Source organism: Passer domesticus, chromosome 11 (genome assembly GCF_036417665.1).
Source record: "Passer domesticus isolate bPasDom1 chromosome 11, bPasDom1.hap1, whole genome shotgun sequence".
NCBI classification, from domain to species: domain Eukaryota; kingdom Metazoa; phylum Chordata; class Aves; order Passeriformes; family Passeridae; genus Passer; species Passer domesticus.
In genome coordinates, this window is record NC_087484.1 from 12,933,635 (window position 1) to 12,949,226 (window position 15,592).

Sequence of the window (15,592 nt, forward strand, 5' to 3'; positions counted from 1 at the left end):
CCTTCCACTTTCTACATGCAATTTTTCTATTTTCTTATCATTCTGTAACAATGAAAGATGCCACATTAGTGCATAGAGCCTTAATCTTAACCTGTCAGATGCATTCATTCCTTTCACTATAAAAATTGCATTTCACATTTTCTTTCCTTAGACCCCAAATTTGCAAACACTTAAGCATGTGCTTAATATTAAGTCTCATTTGGTAGAGAATGGAAAAGCAATATGAACTGTACTTAAGAGACACCAGTGCTCTACAAAAATATTTTATAGCTGTTTTTCTAGACTATATTTAATTATTGTAATACCAAATTGAACTGTTTCATCTAATCTCCAATATACCAGAGAAATTGTGAAGCTGCTCTTTAGGCTTCTTTTGATCTGATTAATATTTTCTGGTTTTGAGAATTTCTTCGAACAACCCAATGATTTAATGGCAGCTCTTTTTCCTCTAGCCCAGCATCTAAGCCAGTGCCATCCCACATTAAAGGCAATGAAAATAGACTAGGCTGATTTACAACAAAAATATTTATATTCAATATTAGTGTTTCTGTAGTAGGTCACTAAAGGAATAATAAAAATGGTAGGCTGTTGTTACTGCTTTAAAAAATGGGATTTTTATTTAAGCAAATCATGTCAGTGTCTGAAGCCTACTGGATTATCTTCTAACATATGGTAAGTATTGGTTATGTGGTGTGCTGGCTTGCATTTCATTGTTGGAAAAGCATAGAAAACTGATTTTAGTATGCCTTTGCTCTTAGCAGCAGGGTATAATCATTTTTAAAAGAAATTATGGAATCAAGCATTAGCATACTGTGTAAATTTAGGATTTATGGAAGGATGTCATATATCACACACATATATTGCTTTGGGATGCTTAGGAAATCTTCACTACCACATGTCACTGTTTTGTAGTTGTTTAAAATGGTAACTAAGCACATGCAAAAAGATAGCAATGCTAGGGTAGTCTTCAAAAAAATTACATTGTTAAGTATTTAATAAACATACCAAAACATTAATATATTATCCATTTTTACAACCACTGAACTTTAAAGAATTTCTTTCTGTGAATGCGTCAGTTATCATTATCCCTGAGGGTATTAGCTAAACCCTACGTATTCAGCCCCTTGCAACCTTGCCATTCTTACAGGATTTGCTTCAGGTGCCTGGAGGTGGGAGGATGTGTGGGTGGAATCGGGGCTTTTTGAGCCCACAGCAGAGAAAACCAGCACTTCTCACCCCCTTGTGTCCCTCCACGATGGGGTGTCCCTCCACTTTCCTCCATGTGAGGGCAATGAGCTGCACCAGCAGGTGATGCCATTCCCACACTCCTCTGAAGGTGCAGGATGAACCCAGGGGCTGGCATCTCCCTGGCGAAGCACTGGGAGATGTGCCCTGCTCTGGCACCAGCACGTGCCTGCTGGGTCTCCTGAAAGAACAGCCTGCACATCGTCACCCTGAGCGGGAACCCCAAATCGAGGTCAAAATGTGAGAGAAAAGCACCCGTTACATACTTGCCAGCCCATACTTACTGCTGAGGGTGGGCTTGACTTTACCCTTCACTTCAGATTTCAGCAGCTTAATTAATCTACTAACATCAAAAGGGAAATAATCTGTTCCAAGCTGTCCTTCTAAAGGCTGGGTGCTTTGAACCATCATTTCAAAATCGATCTCGCCTCTATCAAAATGCATGTAAAGCTCAGAGATGAGAAGATCCCTTTCCTGTGACCCTCCACCACTGCCACTTTTGCTCCACCAGACCTCTGCAAGGTGCCCATTTGATCACTGCTATTTATTCTGAACTTTTGTCCAAATAAGGCTCTAAGTGTGTTACTCATCCAAACAGAGAAAGACAAGCCACAAAGCACCAAAGCTGAGGGGTCTGAAGGGTATGGGCTGTCACAGGCTGTTCTGTCAGATTATGGCTGTACAGGGGGTGGTTGTGAGGTCACTGTGGTGGCAGGAGATGGCAGCAAACTATGAAGAGAGGGCAGAAAGTCATGGTAGCCCCTTTTTATATTTCCCTATGGCTCATGCTGTGCCAATGACACCAGGCTGTCTGTGTAGGACACTGGGCAGTGACCTGGCCAAAGTCCTCTGAGCTCACAGACCTCTTGGTGGTCAAGTGCCAGGCAGAAGAAGGCCCTGTGGAATAATGAACGCCATGAGTGCCTGGAGACAGACCACAGGCACAGAGGAGATGGGAGGAGAGAGCAGAGGATGTGGGCTGCCCAAAGCTCCTCCTTTTAGAGACCAGTGGAGCTGCTATTGATGCAAGTGATGGTGAACAGACATTTAGGAGAGACCATGTGTTCGTGTGACAACTGTGCAAAGGGGATTGCCTAAGAATAAGACATCTTGACATTTCACTAGAGGCCATCCCTGGCCTCCTGCCCTCAGCTAGGTACTTGCTTGATGGGAAGTAGAAAAGTAAAGCAAGAAACAAAATGCTGGTACAGTGGAGCTCTTAAAATTTAAACTGCTAGGTGCTCATGAAAGCAAAGGCAGAGCCAGAACCAGTATTAATTATTTTAAATTATACCATACAATGCCAGAGTCAGCAATCACATCAGCCCTTCGTGCAAGCTGCTTCAAAGTACATCTTGAAGCACAAGACTCCCATCCCACACGCCTAGCTCAGTGCATTTACAAGGACTATAACTCATATTGGCAGATATTCAGCAAACCTAACATAGCCTGTGACCTGTTGCTTAGAAGTGCTCCTGCAAAAACTTTGTTAATCTGTAATAACCTGCAGAAATCCCAACTTCTGTATTGCTTCATGGCCCAGATTCTCCAAGGTCTGCCATGCATAAGACGTTTTGTTTCTTCTTGTTCCCCTGATCTGGCCCCTGCTTCCCCACTGGCGTTTTGCAAAGCCTGGGGACCTTGCAGGGGGAGCTGACTGCCTCTGCCCAGGTGTCCACTAGGGCAGTGCCAGGGAATGGCTCTCTGACCCATTAAATCATTTTGAAAATGCAGTTATATCTAATTAGTGTTTAGCATTGGCTGTCTTCAGTGTTTGCATTGGTTTGTTTCCATGAAGTGAGATTTCTGGGTTATTTATTACTGCTAATATGTTCCACCATGCTTTGACAGTCACCTTATGTTCTGCCAGTTTGGGGGTTTTTGTCAATTACCCTGATTTCATGTATGCCTCTGATCTTTATCTACAAATTCTTCTCACTTCATCCTCTCCAGACAAGAACTTGTTCTTGTTTTCCAGATGGATTGTAAGGGCTGGACTGTAGAATAACTGCACAAGAAATAAGGGATTTGTTTACAAACAGCTTGATGGGGTTAATTTACCCAAACACACAAGCTATCCAAATTTCACGTAAAAGAGACCTCTTGTACTGAAGGAGAGTAAAGAAAAACTGTGGCTCATGATCAGGTTTATATTTGCATTTTCCATCAAGGGGTTATTTGATCCCTCTGCAGGGAGCATTTGCTTCTCAGCCACAAAGTGTAAATTCCATTTCACTCTCCCTAAAAGTCTGGTGTTATTCAGAACATCCAAGTTTTGGTCCTCCTCTGTGCCAAACTTAGTGGAACGAGAGCTACCTTCCTTCACACTTCAGCTGTCTCTTTAACACACACTCTGCTCTTTCACTGTTGATCATGTCTCAGCCTCCTGCTCACATGTGACAACGTCAGCTCAAACATGCACAATTAACTCATAATTCAAAATCACTTGGCTCTGCAATACAAGATAATCTTAATAAAACAGCAAATATATACAATATTCACATATGTTATCTGATAACGTACACTGTGATTTAAATTCTACTACTGTTAAATTCTGTGAATTGTTAAACAAGTGATACCCATTGGACATTTTATTCCTTCTAGACATGTTTTGACATTTTGGATCAAAACATTTTTTAGTATGATTAGCTAACTTTCTTAGCAATTGTTTTCTTGTGTGTAGCATAAATTAAGAACACTTTATCAGCTATGGCGAATTATTCTTTCTAACTCAGAATTATAGAAGTATATAAAATTTGCATGTTCAATAATTCTGTAGAAGTTCTCTAGAAAATAATAACATTTATGATTCATTAAGAACTTAAAGGTGTTGTGTCTTGATATTATGAAGGGCTGGGATATTTTGAATACAGACTTCCACCAAAAAAACAAAAGAAAAAAAAATTATATTAGAATTAAGCTTAAAAAAATTTAGATTTGGCTGAAGCCACCAAGGCTGCCAGCAAGGCGGTGCTGTGAGTGAATTGTGCAGCTGGATTACATCAATTAGTCCCAAAACTGAACATTAATTAAGCTTTTACTAATATTAGTTCATACAATTGCATTCTGTTACAAAAGCAATATTTTAAGGATGAACAGCAACACATTTTTAATTTCCTTGTAGACACAAAGTCAGAACCCAGAGTGCAATGCATTTAGTAGTGTAATCAGTTCATTGTTCTTATGTTCCTAAAGCTCTAGTAACAGTTTATTTTTACTTTTTATATCCTTATCTAATAATGTTTGTTTAACTGCTGTTATATCATCTGCAGTGAACATTCAAAGAGATGAAGGAGAGAAGAAAAGGGGTGCATAGAAAAAAGCAGTTATGTCACAGTCGTGTAGGTAACAACTGTTATCAAATACTTTATTTTATCCTTTTTTATTGGAGCTTGCAAATGGTTCAGACATGCACTCAACCATAAGTGAAGTGTTTATAACCACTTCCCAACAAAGCTGGTTTTGTATGAACACAAACTTTTGGGATCAGCTGGGACCTGTGTCCCAAACTCCATTTTTGCCCACTATTGAATGGGGCCAAGCTCAGTGAGCTGTGCTTTGCTTTCCCTGGAGACAAATGAGAGCTACCACAGCCACATGCAGGAGCAGGACTGGCTTCTCTGGGGTAGCCCAGGAAGGACCTGGGGGTGCTGATGGAGGGAGGAGCTGATGTCTGCATGGAGGGGAGGGACAGGGACCTGGTGCTTCAGACAGACAGACCCTGATTCCCACCTCATCCTCCCAAGCTCCAAAAAGTTTTCTGTCTCAGCCAACCTCCTTCTGTACAGGGACATATTTTTCTACATTACAATACTGAAGCTTTTAATCTTAATCTTTAATCTTTAAATATTCTTTTGCAGGAAAAAAAAAAAAAACCTCAACAATGATGATGTTTTCCAGGATCTCATTTTCCCATATATATTAATATCGTGCCTCACATTTCAGTGACTTTTATTCAAACTTACTGCAGCTGAGTTGCAAAATGTAGTCTTTGTCCTTAAGACCATGACAGAGAACTTTATCTGCATTCAGATGCCTACTGGTTTGTGGTATTTCAATAATAAAACAGCAGGATTGAAGGCTCATGATGAGAAATCTGACTAATTACCTGTTAGATGATAGATGGTTGTAACTCGGCAGTGCCAGTCACTGAAAACAAAACACTTCTAGATATCAATCAGCCTCCTGACAAATTCAATTTCCATCACATTCAGTGGACAATAAATGTGAATTTTACCTCAGCAGCTACATAGCTTTGACTTTTAACTTTCCAATATGCATAATGATGTTTTAATAAAGTAGAGATTTCTTTTAAGTAAATTAGTATTTAAATACCTGACATATTTGTATTTCAGGCTCAAAGCTGGTGGAAATAATTAATGTTGCAAATTTGTTTTGTGTTCTACTGCAGACAGCAAAAGTGTATTTAATAGCAGTATTTTTGGTTTTTTCATATATTCTTGTTTAAGACCAATTATTTGCACTGCTTTTAATGGAGGTATTTACCCTCTTTTTCCAGAACCTTATCCATCTATGTATCAGTGAGTTGGGTACAAATTCTCCATAAGACTCAAAAAACAAAATATCCAACTATCACCATTACATACCAGCATGTGGGCCAAGTTAAAACAAGGAGGGATTGGAGAGTGGAAATTAAATATGGGCTTAAAGAAACACCTCTCTTTCTTTCCACATAGGGACTAATTGCATTGTCAACATCTGGAAGTTGTGGATAAGCTTGTCCACTTCAGAATGAATCTGAGTCCACTTACTCTGTTATAAATCAGAAGAGCTCAATTACAGTGTGTTTAATACCCGTGGCAAAAGTATGATATGAAAATTAGGCTCTAGAGGTCATCAATCTCTTGGGCACAGTAAACTGAAAGCAAAGAGAAAACATTAGCATTGTCCCAAAGTTATGGGGCATGTACATCCTGGTATCACTGCAGCTAACCATCCTGCCCTATGCATGGTACCTGCACACAGCAGACAAGAGCAGACTCTGTCTCAAACTTCTGAAATCTTCGTGTCTCATGGGACACAAATTCCAACCAAATGATTTATCTCTGCCTTTCAGAAAGTGGCATCCACACAACGAAAGGAAGGACAGCAAAATTACATTTGTACTTGCTTTAGAGCACTCTGCATCTCCTATTTTATTTCACCTAATAAAGAATTGAAAAAACAAAAATAAGATCAAGCCTTAATGCAATTGTCCTTCTTGGAGGAGCCATTCCAATGTGCTCCATCAGCGAAGCTCTGAGGACCCACCACAGGTGTCCGCCCGGCCCTCGGTGCAGGAGCTACAGGGAGCTTTGTCCTTGGGAAATGGGCAAATTATTAAGCAGGTAACATCTGGGACCTGCTTCTTTGAGGCAACATCAGGGAGAGATAACTCTGTTAGTGTCAGTGATGGTCGACGGTTTCCAGGGCTGGCCGCTGCTCTGTGTTCAGTTTGATTGATTGATTGATTGATTGACAGGTGCTGGGACAAGCTTTGTCTGCTCCTTTCTCCTCACCAGGAGCAGCCTCTGCCTTTATCCAGAGCTCCCCTTCCCAGCAGGGTCTGTGGGCTTCTGCTGGAGCACGGGGGACACCGGGGTGACCCTGGGGACCCGCCTGCCCCAGGCTGGGCAGGGACACAGGGAAGGGCTCGGTGTGAGCTGGGCTGTGGGCAGCTCTGTGCCAGAGCTCTGCGCCAGAGCTGTGAAAAAAACTCAAGAGTCAAAAGGCTGAGAATTTTTCACTGGAGTCAGTTTACTCAGGAAACACCCTAAAGCACCATTTCTTCTCAACTTGAGTTTCTTTCCCAGGTCCTGCCTCAGAAGAGCTGCCTGAGCACTGGCCATGGTGAGCAGGCTCCCTGGGCAGTGCAGGTCACACACATGGCTCAGGTCTGGCTTTCTGGCATTACATTGGGTTTAGATGGTTTTATTCTGGAAGCTGCAGCAAATTTGCCCTCCAAACCACATCCCTCTCTGCAGCCTGGCATTTTGCAAGTAACTGTTATTGTCTAATTTGCAGAAATGCACATTGTCTTTTCTGAATTTGTAGGACCTATTTCTACTTTGTTTTAAGAAATATTCCCAATAGTACTGCCAGAATTTTCCTCTGATTCTGTACAGTCAGGCTATCACTGTAAAAGGTGCCAATATATCTATGAATAAGAGGTTTAGTGCATCAGTGAAAAATTGCATTCTTAAACACAGGTTATTAAAGATTATGTCACCAATCTGCATGCATGCACATACATATTAAAAAAATATGCCAGTAATCAATTTAGAATAGCTTATTTTATTATTTCTTGTGGAAACAATAATGGTTGTATCAACAAATTCTTCTGTTTCTGATTCTGATAATGAATTACCAGGCTCACATTTATATACTACTTTTCATTAGAGATGTACTGAAGACTCTGTAATGATTTTTTTTCTTAATCAAACCACTGTACAGAAGAGATCTACTTAGGCTTTTCTTAAAGCAGCCTGACATCAAAAGATTTCAAAAGGACAAAGGCTGCTTTTAAAAGCTAACATACTATTTATGATTTCAAATGGCAGAGGTATGATTTAGCCTGCTTTATTACAGATGTTATAAATGATGTTTCACATAAGAATATTATTCTCTTATTGCTTTCCAGGTAGAGTTTCCACTGGCTTCATTAAAGGCCTGAATGTAAAACAGCTGCAGAACCATGCATTGGGTCCTGGCAAGTGAAATTGTCCCTTTTTTTTTTTTAATCATTTGACGTGGCAACATGGCAGCTATTTAATTACACTCATGCAAGAACAATGAATAAAAGTCCTATGACCTTTTGTTTCAATAAAATAAAATCTACTTATTCTTTTTAACTAAAATGTCATTTCCCATTTATTTTCCCCCAATGTGGTTGCCAGTGTCCAATTTTTAGGCTCAGTGCACAACAGTGATAAGGTCAAAACCTGAGACAGGGTGATGTGATTAGCCCTGTCCTGGGCTACCTCATAAAAATGTCTGCCACACAGCACATGCTCTGTCATGCAAGAAAAATTGTTTACAAAAGGGTTCAGCCAAACAGAGTTGTATGAACATGCAAAGGACTTTTTACAGTCTTCTCTCAACTGATTTTTACAAGTGAGATCGGGGAGAGGGGAAGGGGAATTTTAAAATGGGTAAATAGAAGATAAAACTGGACACTGTGGAAAATCAAAAATTGAGGTGGGTGGTCTGGCAGCTCGAATAACTGTTGCAGATGACCTTGTGAAGCCAAGGTGTGATTCATCAATCCCAGAAGATTTGCAATATGTGATATTTTCCCTGCTTCAGAATAGGCAGTAACCCAAACAAAACCTGACCTGATGAGGTTTGGTTCACAGAGGTCTCATCTCTCCATGAGAATAAGTGGAATTACAAGCATAAGTACCAAACACTAATATGGCACCATAGCCAGGGACTTTATTTATCATGCAGAGAGTGAAAACAAAGCTTTCTACTAGATTTATTGGTAAAAGGGAACAGAAGAATCTGGTATGGACAAACTGCATGTTCCCCACATCTCAACTGCCAGGACTTCCTGCCCTCAGGCACTGATATATTTATCTGGTTATAATTCAGTAGAGTTGTGTGATTTCAAGCCATTCCAAACAAACAAAATATCTAGGATATCATTCAAGGATGTCCTGACAATGCAATATTTCCCCTTTCAAATTAAAATAAAAAATAGAGATGCTAATTAAATGATCTCACAAAGAGGAATTCTTCTTCTTCTCAGAAATTGTTTTTATTAATTTTATTTTTTAAACAGCTTAAGGACTGTAAAAATTAAAATGATGACAGTTTTATCTGGATGAAATTATTATAGCATGTACATCACTGGGGGAGAGAGAAAAGCATATGGAATATATATATATATATATATATATATTCAGAGCTTGATTGTGCTGTTTCTTTGTATTCAAAGCCTCTTTGACTTCACTGGAAATTTTACATATGTGACAGTTGCAGAAGTGAGTCCTCAAATTGTACAGAAATCAAATTTCCATGTTAAAGAGACCCTGTTTCTAATTTCACTTGGAAAAATCACAGTTTTTCATATGAACCCCATCTCGTTATTTTTCCAGCCTTTCTAAACATTGGTGCTGTTTATAAGTGAGGGGCATTGGGGAGGAAAAAAAAGAGATAGAAAGAAAAAGAAGACTTTATGTGTACCAGGGGATAAATATGTTACTGGGAAAAGTGTTTGGTGTTGAGTGTACTGTCAGGAGTAAAGAGAAACATGGATAATACCATTAGCGCCCCAGTGCTCAAAATAAAATATTAATGGCAGCATTTCCTGAGAAATTAAATTACTAGAGAAAAAAAGTCTTAAAAATATGCATTCCACTGCCTTGTTGAAAGCCCTCACACAAATTATGGTCAAATTAATATCCTTTTGTCTTTAGCACACATAGTTTATGACCTTGAGAAATGTTCTCATGTAAATGTCTGAGGTTTTCTTACCCAGAGATGGTCATATTTCACACACACTCACTGGTCAAGGGAAAGAGCATAACCATGAGCTACTTTGGAATGGATGAAATTCAGGTGTCTGTTTGCAGCAGTCATAAGATCATCTAGGGTCTGTTTAGCCTCTACTTAAACCTCCAAAATTGTTCAACTTTAGTTATTCTTGGCTTGAGGGCATTGATGCTGACCAGCTACACTGATGGACAGTCAGACTCAGCACATGGAAAGAGTGCTCTTTTTGTTGCAATGCTTTACAATTTCTTTAAGGTTCCTATTCAACCATTAGCTGTGACTCACTGGTTGTTAGATAACTGCAGTTCTCGCTAAACTGAAAATAAAAAAATCGAGATCTATTCTCACAGAGGTCCTCCATATGTGATAAATACCGGCTGCTATGCTTCTAAGAAGACTATAATTAGCTAAAATATAATTCATTATGTCAAGTCTCCAATGCACACTATATTATCAACAGGAGTAAAAAAAAATATTTCTAGATCGTGACTATTTCAAAAAGATTATTCCTTGCCATAAAGAAGGGAAATATTATGACTCATGCCTATCAATTTTCTATTGCCTATATTCACTTTTTATCTGGAAAAAAAAAAGAAAAAAGAAAAAATTCAATGTCCTGCCAATAAGTTGAAATTTTTAGCATGTTTTATACACATTAAAATCATACGTCAAGTAGGTTAATAATACCCCACCAGCCTCAGAAGCAGTGGAGAACACAACCTTCCTTTGCCCTGACTGTGATACAGGAAAAGGCTTGCTCCTGCTGAGACTATGAGGGGGCTGAAACTTTCTTTTCTCTAATAAGGTCACCAAGAAACCCAGATATTTGGGGCATAAAGCTGCATTCTGTTGAATACTGTCAAATGGGAAAAATCTGTGTACTTCACACAGTGCTCAGCATCTTGTCCAGCACTGGTGTACTGACCCCAGGTCAGGCCAAGTGCGTGTCTCCTACCCAAGTCTTTGCAAGAAGACTATCCCTAACACTGTTCTTACTAAAATTATATAATTATTTTCCACAGTCATAAATATTTTTTGCAGCAAGGTTTTTCACACTTCTCTCCCATTTTTTTGATATAATCCACTCTGTTAAATTTTTATAGAATTGAGGGAAACATGGTTAAACCTAAGATCCCACAGCAGTATAATAAATATTCATCAGTACTACATTTGTCTTTATGTACTTCCCAAGCTTCAAAATAGCTAAATGACAGAAATTTGTTACAGTGGTAACAGCAACACAATTATGGTTAGTGGCCTGTCGCTGCTACCATCCAAATTTCAGCTTACAATAATACAAAACTCTTGACAGGCCATTCATGGATCAAACTTAAAATATAAGGAAAAAAGAGAAATTGTTTTAACAACAGCGAGTTTATGGAACTGCCAGATGACAAGCTAGTCTATGGAAGAGAAAATTAAATGTACAGAGTTAAAAAGCAAAACCAACCACACACGTTGCAGATAGGTTTTATACATGCATAAAATGTTTACCTTGACATTTTAAAAATCAGTATTTTTCTTAGAGGAATGGCAAAAAATTAAGACCCTGAGGGGATATTCTTCTCCATACCAGAGGCCCAAATGAGCTCAGGAGAAACAGAAGTTCAGCCTGCAGATATGAAAGGAATGTTTTCTGCCCAGGTGGGCAGGAGGCAGCTGCTGGTGCTGGAGGTGAGTATCTCGAGGGGGAGCCCAGGAATAAATCCTCCTTGAAGACTACAGGCACCTAATAGAGAAGTTTCCACTCCCTGATCCATCACTAAATATTGCACCATAAACAAGGGGTAAAACATACAATTTGGTGTTCTTCATGGTCTTGGGCCTGATGTGTGGAGCAGGAAAGGAAGAGGAAGGAGTGGAATAACGGAGCAGAAGAGAGAGGTTTCTTCCAGTGAGTGGCCAAGGACACTCAAGTGAGGCTGCTGCTCTACCCTGCCCAATGTGAGTTTCTCTCTCTTCCTCAGCTCTTAGAAAGCCAAAAGAGGAGAGCAACAATCCCAGCTGCAGTAACCTTCCCAAGGTGGCAGCCAGTCCTCCCCAGCATCTTCACCAGGATGGATCAGGCTGGCCTTGAGAACTCAGGGCCTTCTTAGGCATTATGCCTGAAAAAAGGTTCCCCACTCAAGGAAGAGGTGCTCGCCCATCTTCTCACAAAATATTGTCTATCAGAGTGCTACAACAGGGGTTTTGGATATTCAAATACAATTTTTAGAGGAAACACATTCTGCAGCTCCATATTCCAGCATCCAGTGAATTGCTAACACAAATAATTAAAACTAATATATGGTTGTAAAAATAAATGAATAAAGTATATTTCATTATGCAGTATCCTTGATTTTTATGGTGTTTGATTACTCACTAATTTGCAAAATGTGGTAATCTGCAGTGTGCATCCAAGTCATTAGTGAAATCATACTGTACTTTAGTCAACAGGCTGATGATCTGACATGTCCCAACAGCACCCCTTTACAGAAGGGTAAAATGAATTAAAGGTCCCGATTCTCGTTCTTATAAAAGCCAGTTTACAACACTCAGACAATGAAAAGGAGCCATCAGTTTCTACAGAGAGGCTTGCAGTGGTATAAATGAACATTAAAATAAGTAATAATGTGGCCAAAGGCACTTATGACTTTCGGGATTTCTTTTCACATATTTTATCTTTTAGTGTCTCTGATTAAATTTGGTGAGAATATGTAGGTGACACCTAGAAGACAAATATAACTTGGTATGGATCAACAGTGTTAATTCCAACACCCAATTTTGAGAAACATATGTTCTCTTGAACAGATATATGGGTGTTATCATTGGCACGGCTATAAATAAATATTAAATCCTCATCAGTCAAAATAAGGAGTACGCTGAGGTTTCACTTTCATCACATAACAATAACACCTCTAGAAAAACATTGCGTCTAAATGATAGCATATTTATTATTTGACAAAAACTATCTCGCAAAATATTTTGGTTTTATTCCCAGATGATTTACATAATAGATTATAGCAGCTGCTATAACAATTCCAAAGTTGTTTTTTTTCTGAGTAGTCTTTGAATCCTCTAACACTACAAGTGTTTTTCCAGATCTTATTTTTTAAATTAGCATGCCTTGAGAAAATACCTACATGTATTTTCCTAGAACGACGCTAGCTATTGATCTCAGCTTGACAAAAGTGGAAGAATTCATAGGTCATTTCAAAGTCACCTGTTGAACCAACAGAGAAGAAATATTTCTCCTTCAGCAGAAGAATCTTTAGAGACCAGTGGATGGTGCAAAGGCTTTGCAGGGGCACATACAGTGGTGGTGCACAGCCAGAGCAGAGCGTCCTGGCAGATTATCACAGTATTTCAGCTTTTTCATTTCAGCCCTGAAACAACTGGTTCTGTCCTGAGCTCCTTCTCAGGAAAAACTCCTGAAGCAGTGGCAGGCCTTTTGTTTAATTGCAGCCACGTGCAAATTTATTTTGGGATGAGCATATAATTAATCTATTAAAAGGTTCCATGGGACATTCCAAAAGTCGCCGTGAAAAATTATTGTCAGTGCACAGCTGAGATGCTGCTTTATAGAATTAGCTCATAAAGTGGTATCGTGTGTAATTGCATTCGTGTTGTCACTGTCTCTTTGTAAGTCTCCAGAGATTTACAGCATCACACACTGGAGCAAGACCATCTAATATTTATAGTGTTTCATTATTTTCATTTACTTGGACCAAAACTTGTAGACGTATAGAAAACCTGACAAGATGTATCAGAAATAGCAGAGTCCACTTGCAGTATCTATAGCAGTACACAGAGCACAGGCGGACACGACACCACAGGAATTGCAAGTGACCAAACAGCTGCATGACATTTACTCAAAATACTTTCTGCATTTAACACACTTATTGAGCAGAACTTGAAAATAGGTTCATTGTTTATTTGGGCATGGCAGAGGGGAAACTTTGGGTTTTTTACTCGACCTACGGAGTATAAACAGATTTGGATTGTAAAGCCCTTTCATTTTACTTTTACAGGTAGAAATAATATTTTAACTAATGACAGCTTTGTCTGGGCAAAAGTTAGAAGGCTGCAGAACTTATTCTACAGTTTAACTCAAAGTCCTGCTTGGAAGAGGATGGGCAGATTGTTCCTGCACAGATTCGTATCAGAAGTGAGTTGTTTACAGCTTTTTGAAACATTTAAGATTTCATCTTAACACTTCCTCGTTTATGACAAGAAAAACTAGGAGCATGCAGTTTTCTGATTGCTACCATCAGCCAGCAGGAAAATGCTTAAGCAAGAGTAAAGCAATTTTCTTTATTACTGGTGGGGTCTTAAAGTATATATCCAAGCTTCATAAAGAACATAGCACCAATTGGAAATTTTGCCAGAATAAGAAAACAAGAATTTGGCCCTTTCTCTGCAACTACTGACAACACTTCACAATTTCATGCTGTTAGGATTTTTTAATTAAATGAGCTATTCTTCAGTACACAATAGAACTAAAAAGGAGAGAGTATCTAAGTATGAGGCTAAGTTTGTAAAGGGATCTCTAAGTCCTTTGCAAATGTGCAAAGAAAATTAAAAATTCCTTGATACCAAGATTACCGAGATTTTCTAGATAAGAAGGTCCATATATTTTTAAGGGGCAGGGTTTTTTAAATAGCTGTGCTTTTTGCTACAGTCAATAAGTATCATGAGAAGGAGAAATATGATATTAAGCAGGATCTGATCCTAAACTTATGGCTCCAGTGGGAACCGACTAAACACCATTTATAGCATATCCCAACAGAAACACTCCATTTGCTGTAGCAGTGTTTACTGCATTGAATTCTCCTAGCAGAAAACAGCTTTTTCACAGTCAAGTTCCAATATTAGCAGTGAATTAATTATTATGTTATATTTGCAGGACCATGCTAAGTCTGAGAGAGCAGTGGGAGAGAGGAGCAGTCCCTTGTTGCTGTTACTCCTTGGCAAAGAAGAATATAGCTATGGCAATCTGGGCAATTTTCAACTTTTAGTCATGTGGCTGGAAAAAAAAAAATTACTAGAAAGGGCCTGACCAAATTTTTTTATAGTTACTGCATTCCTACAAAGACACGTTTGTCTAAAAGAACAATATTTTAAGGAATATCCTGAAATCAACCTTTGCTTGGATAAGGTGATTTGCATGTCATTTCCATCAGCTCTGCAATACCAGTCCAGGTTTCTTAACTGCACTTGCATCCAAACACAGACCTTTTTATGCCAGACATAAATCAATAAATTTTAATCCAGAATGTTACCAGAAAATAATTTTAATCTAAAATGTGACCTGTAAACAACACACTATAAACCAAACCAAACCTGGAAAGAGACGAGAAGTGCCGTACCTGTGCAGTGATTTACACTGAGCCTGTTCCAACTCAGTGGAGTCTCCCACTGATTTCAGTGTGGTTTGGTTCAGTCCCTGATTTCAGCCCTCATGTGTTTTGTCAGTTTAATGTAGTCACCCTTCCTGGTAGCCTTTGTCCACTGCTCCTTATAGGAACATCCAACAATTTGCTGTATGATTAAAAATGTCTATGGAAGTATCAACCACATTGTATATTGACCAAATATACCTAGAGGCTAGACAACTCCTACAAATATCACAACAGAAAACTAATAGAGCATTAAAAGTATTTCCATTTTACTTTAAAAAATATTCTGAGTATTTCAAACAAACAAACAAAACAATTGTAAATGCTCAAATTAGGGATATTCATCTCAGTGAAAGTCCTGCAGCAAGCAGAAATGGTAAATAAAAATAAACAACAAAATCTAAATGGATCAAAAAATGTGACTGACAAAAAAATTGCTGTAAGCATATATAACCTGCTTCACTCACCTATGT

At 38.8% G+C, this 15,592-nt stretch overlaps 1 long non-coding RNA gene across 1 annotated transcript; it reads left to right on the plus strand.

Moving 5' to 3' along the window:
* Positions 1 to 1,964: 1,964 nt before the first annotated feature.
* LOC135278654 (uncharacterized) lies at positions 1,965 to 7,970 on the plus strand. Its single transcript, XR_010346104.1, has 3 exons — positions 1,965 to 2,401; positions 4,518 to 4,586; positions 7,886 to 7,970. It is a non-coding gene; the product is annotated as an uncharacterized LOC135278654 (long non-coding RNA).
* Positions 7,971 to 15,592: the final 7,622 nt, after the last annotated feature.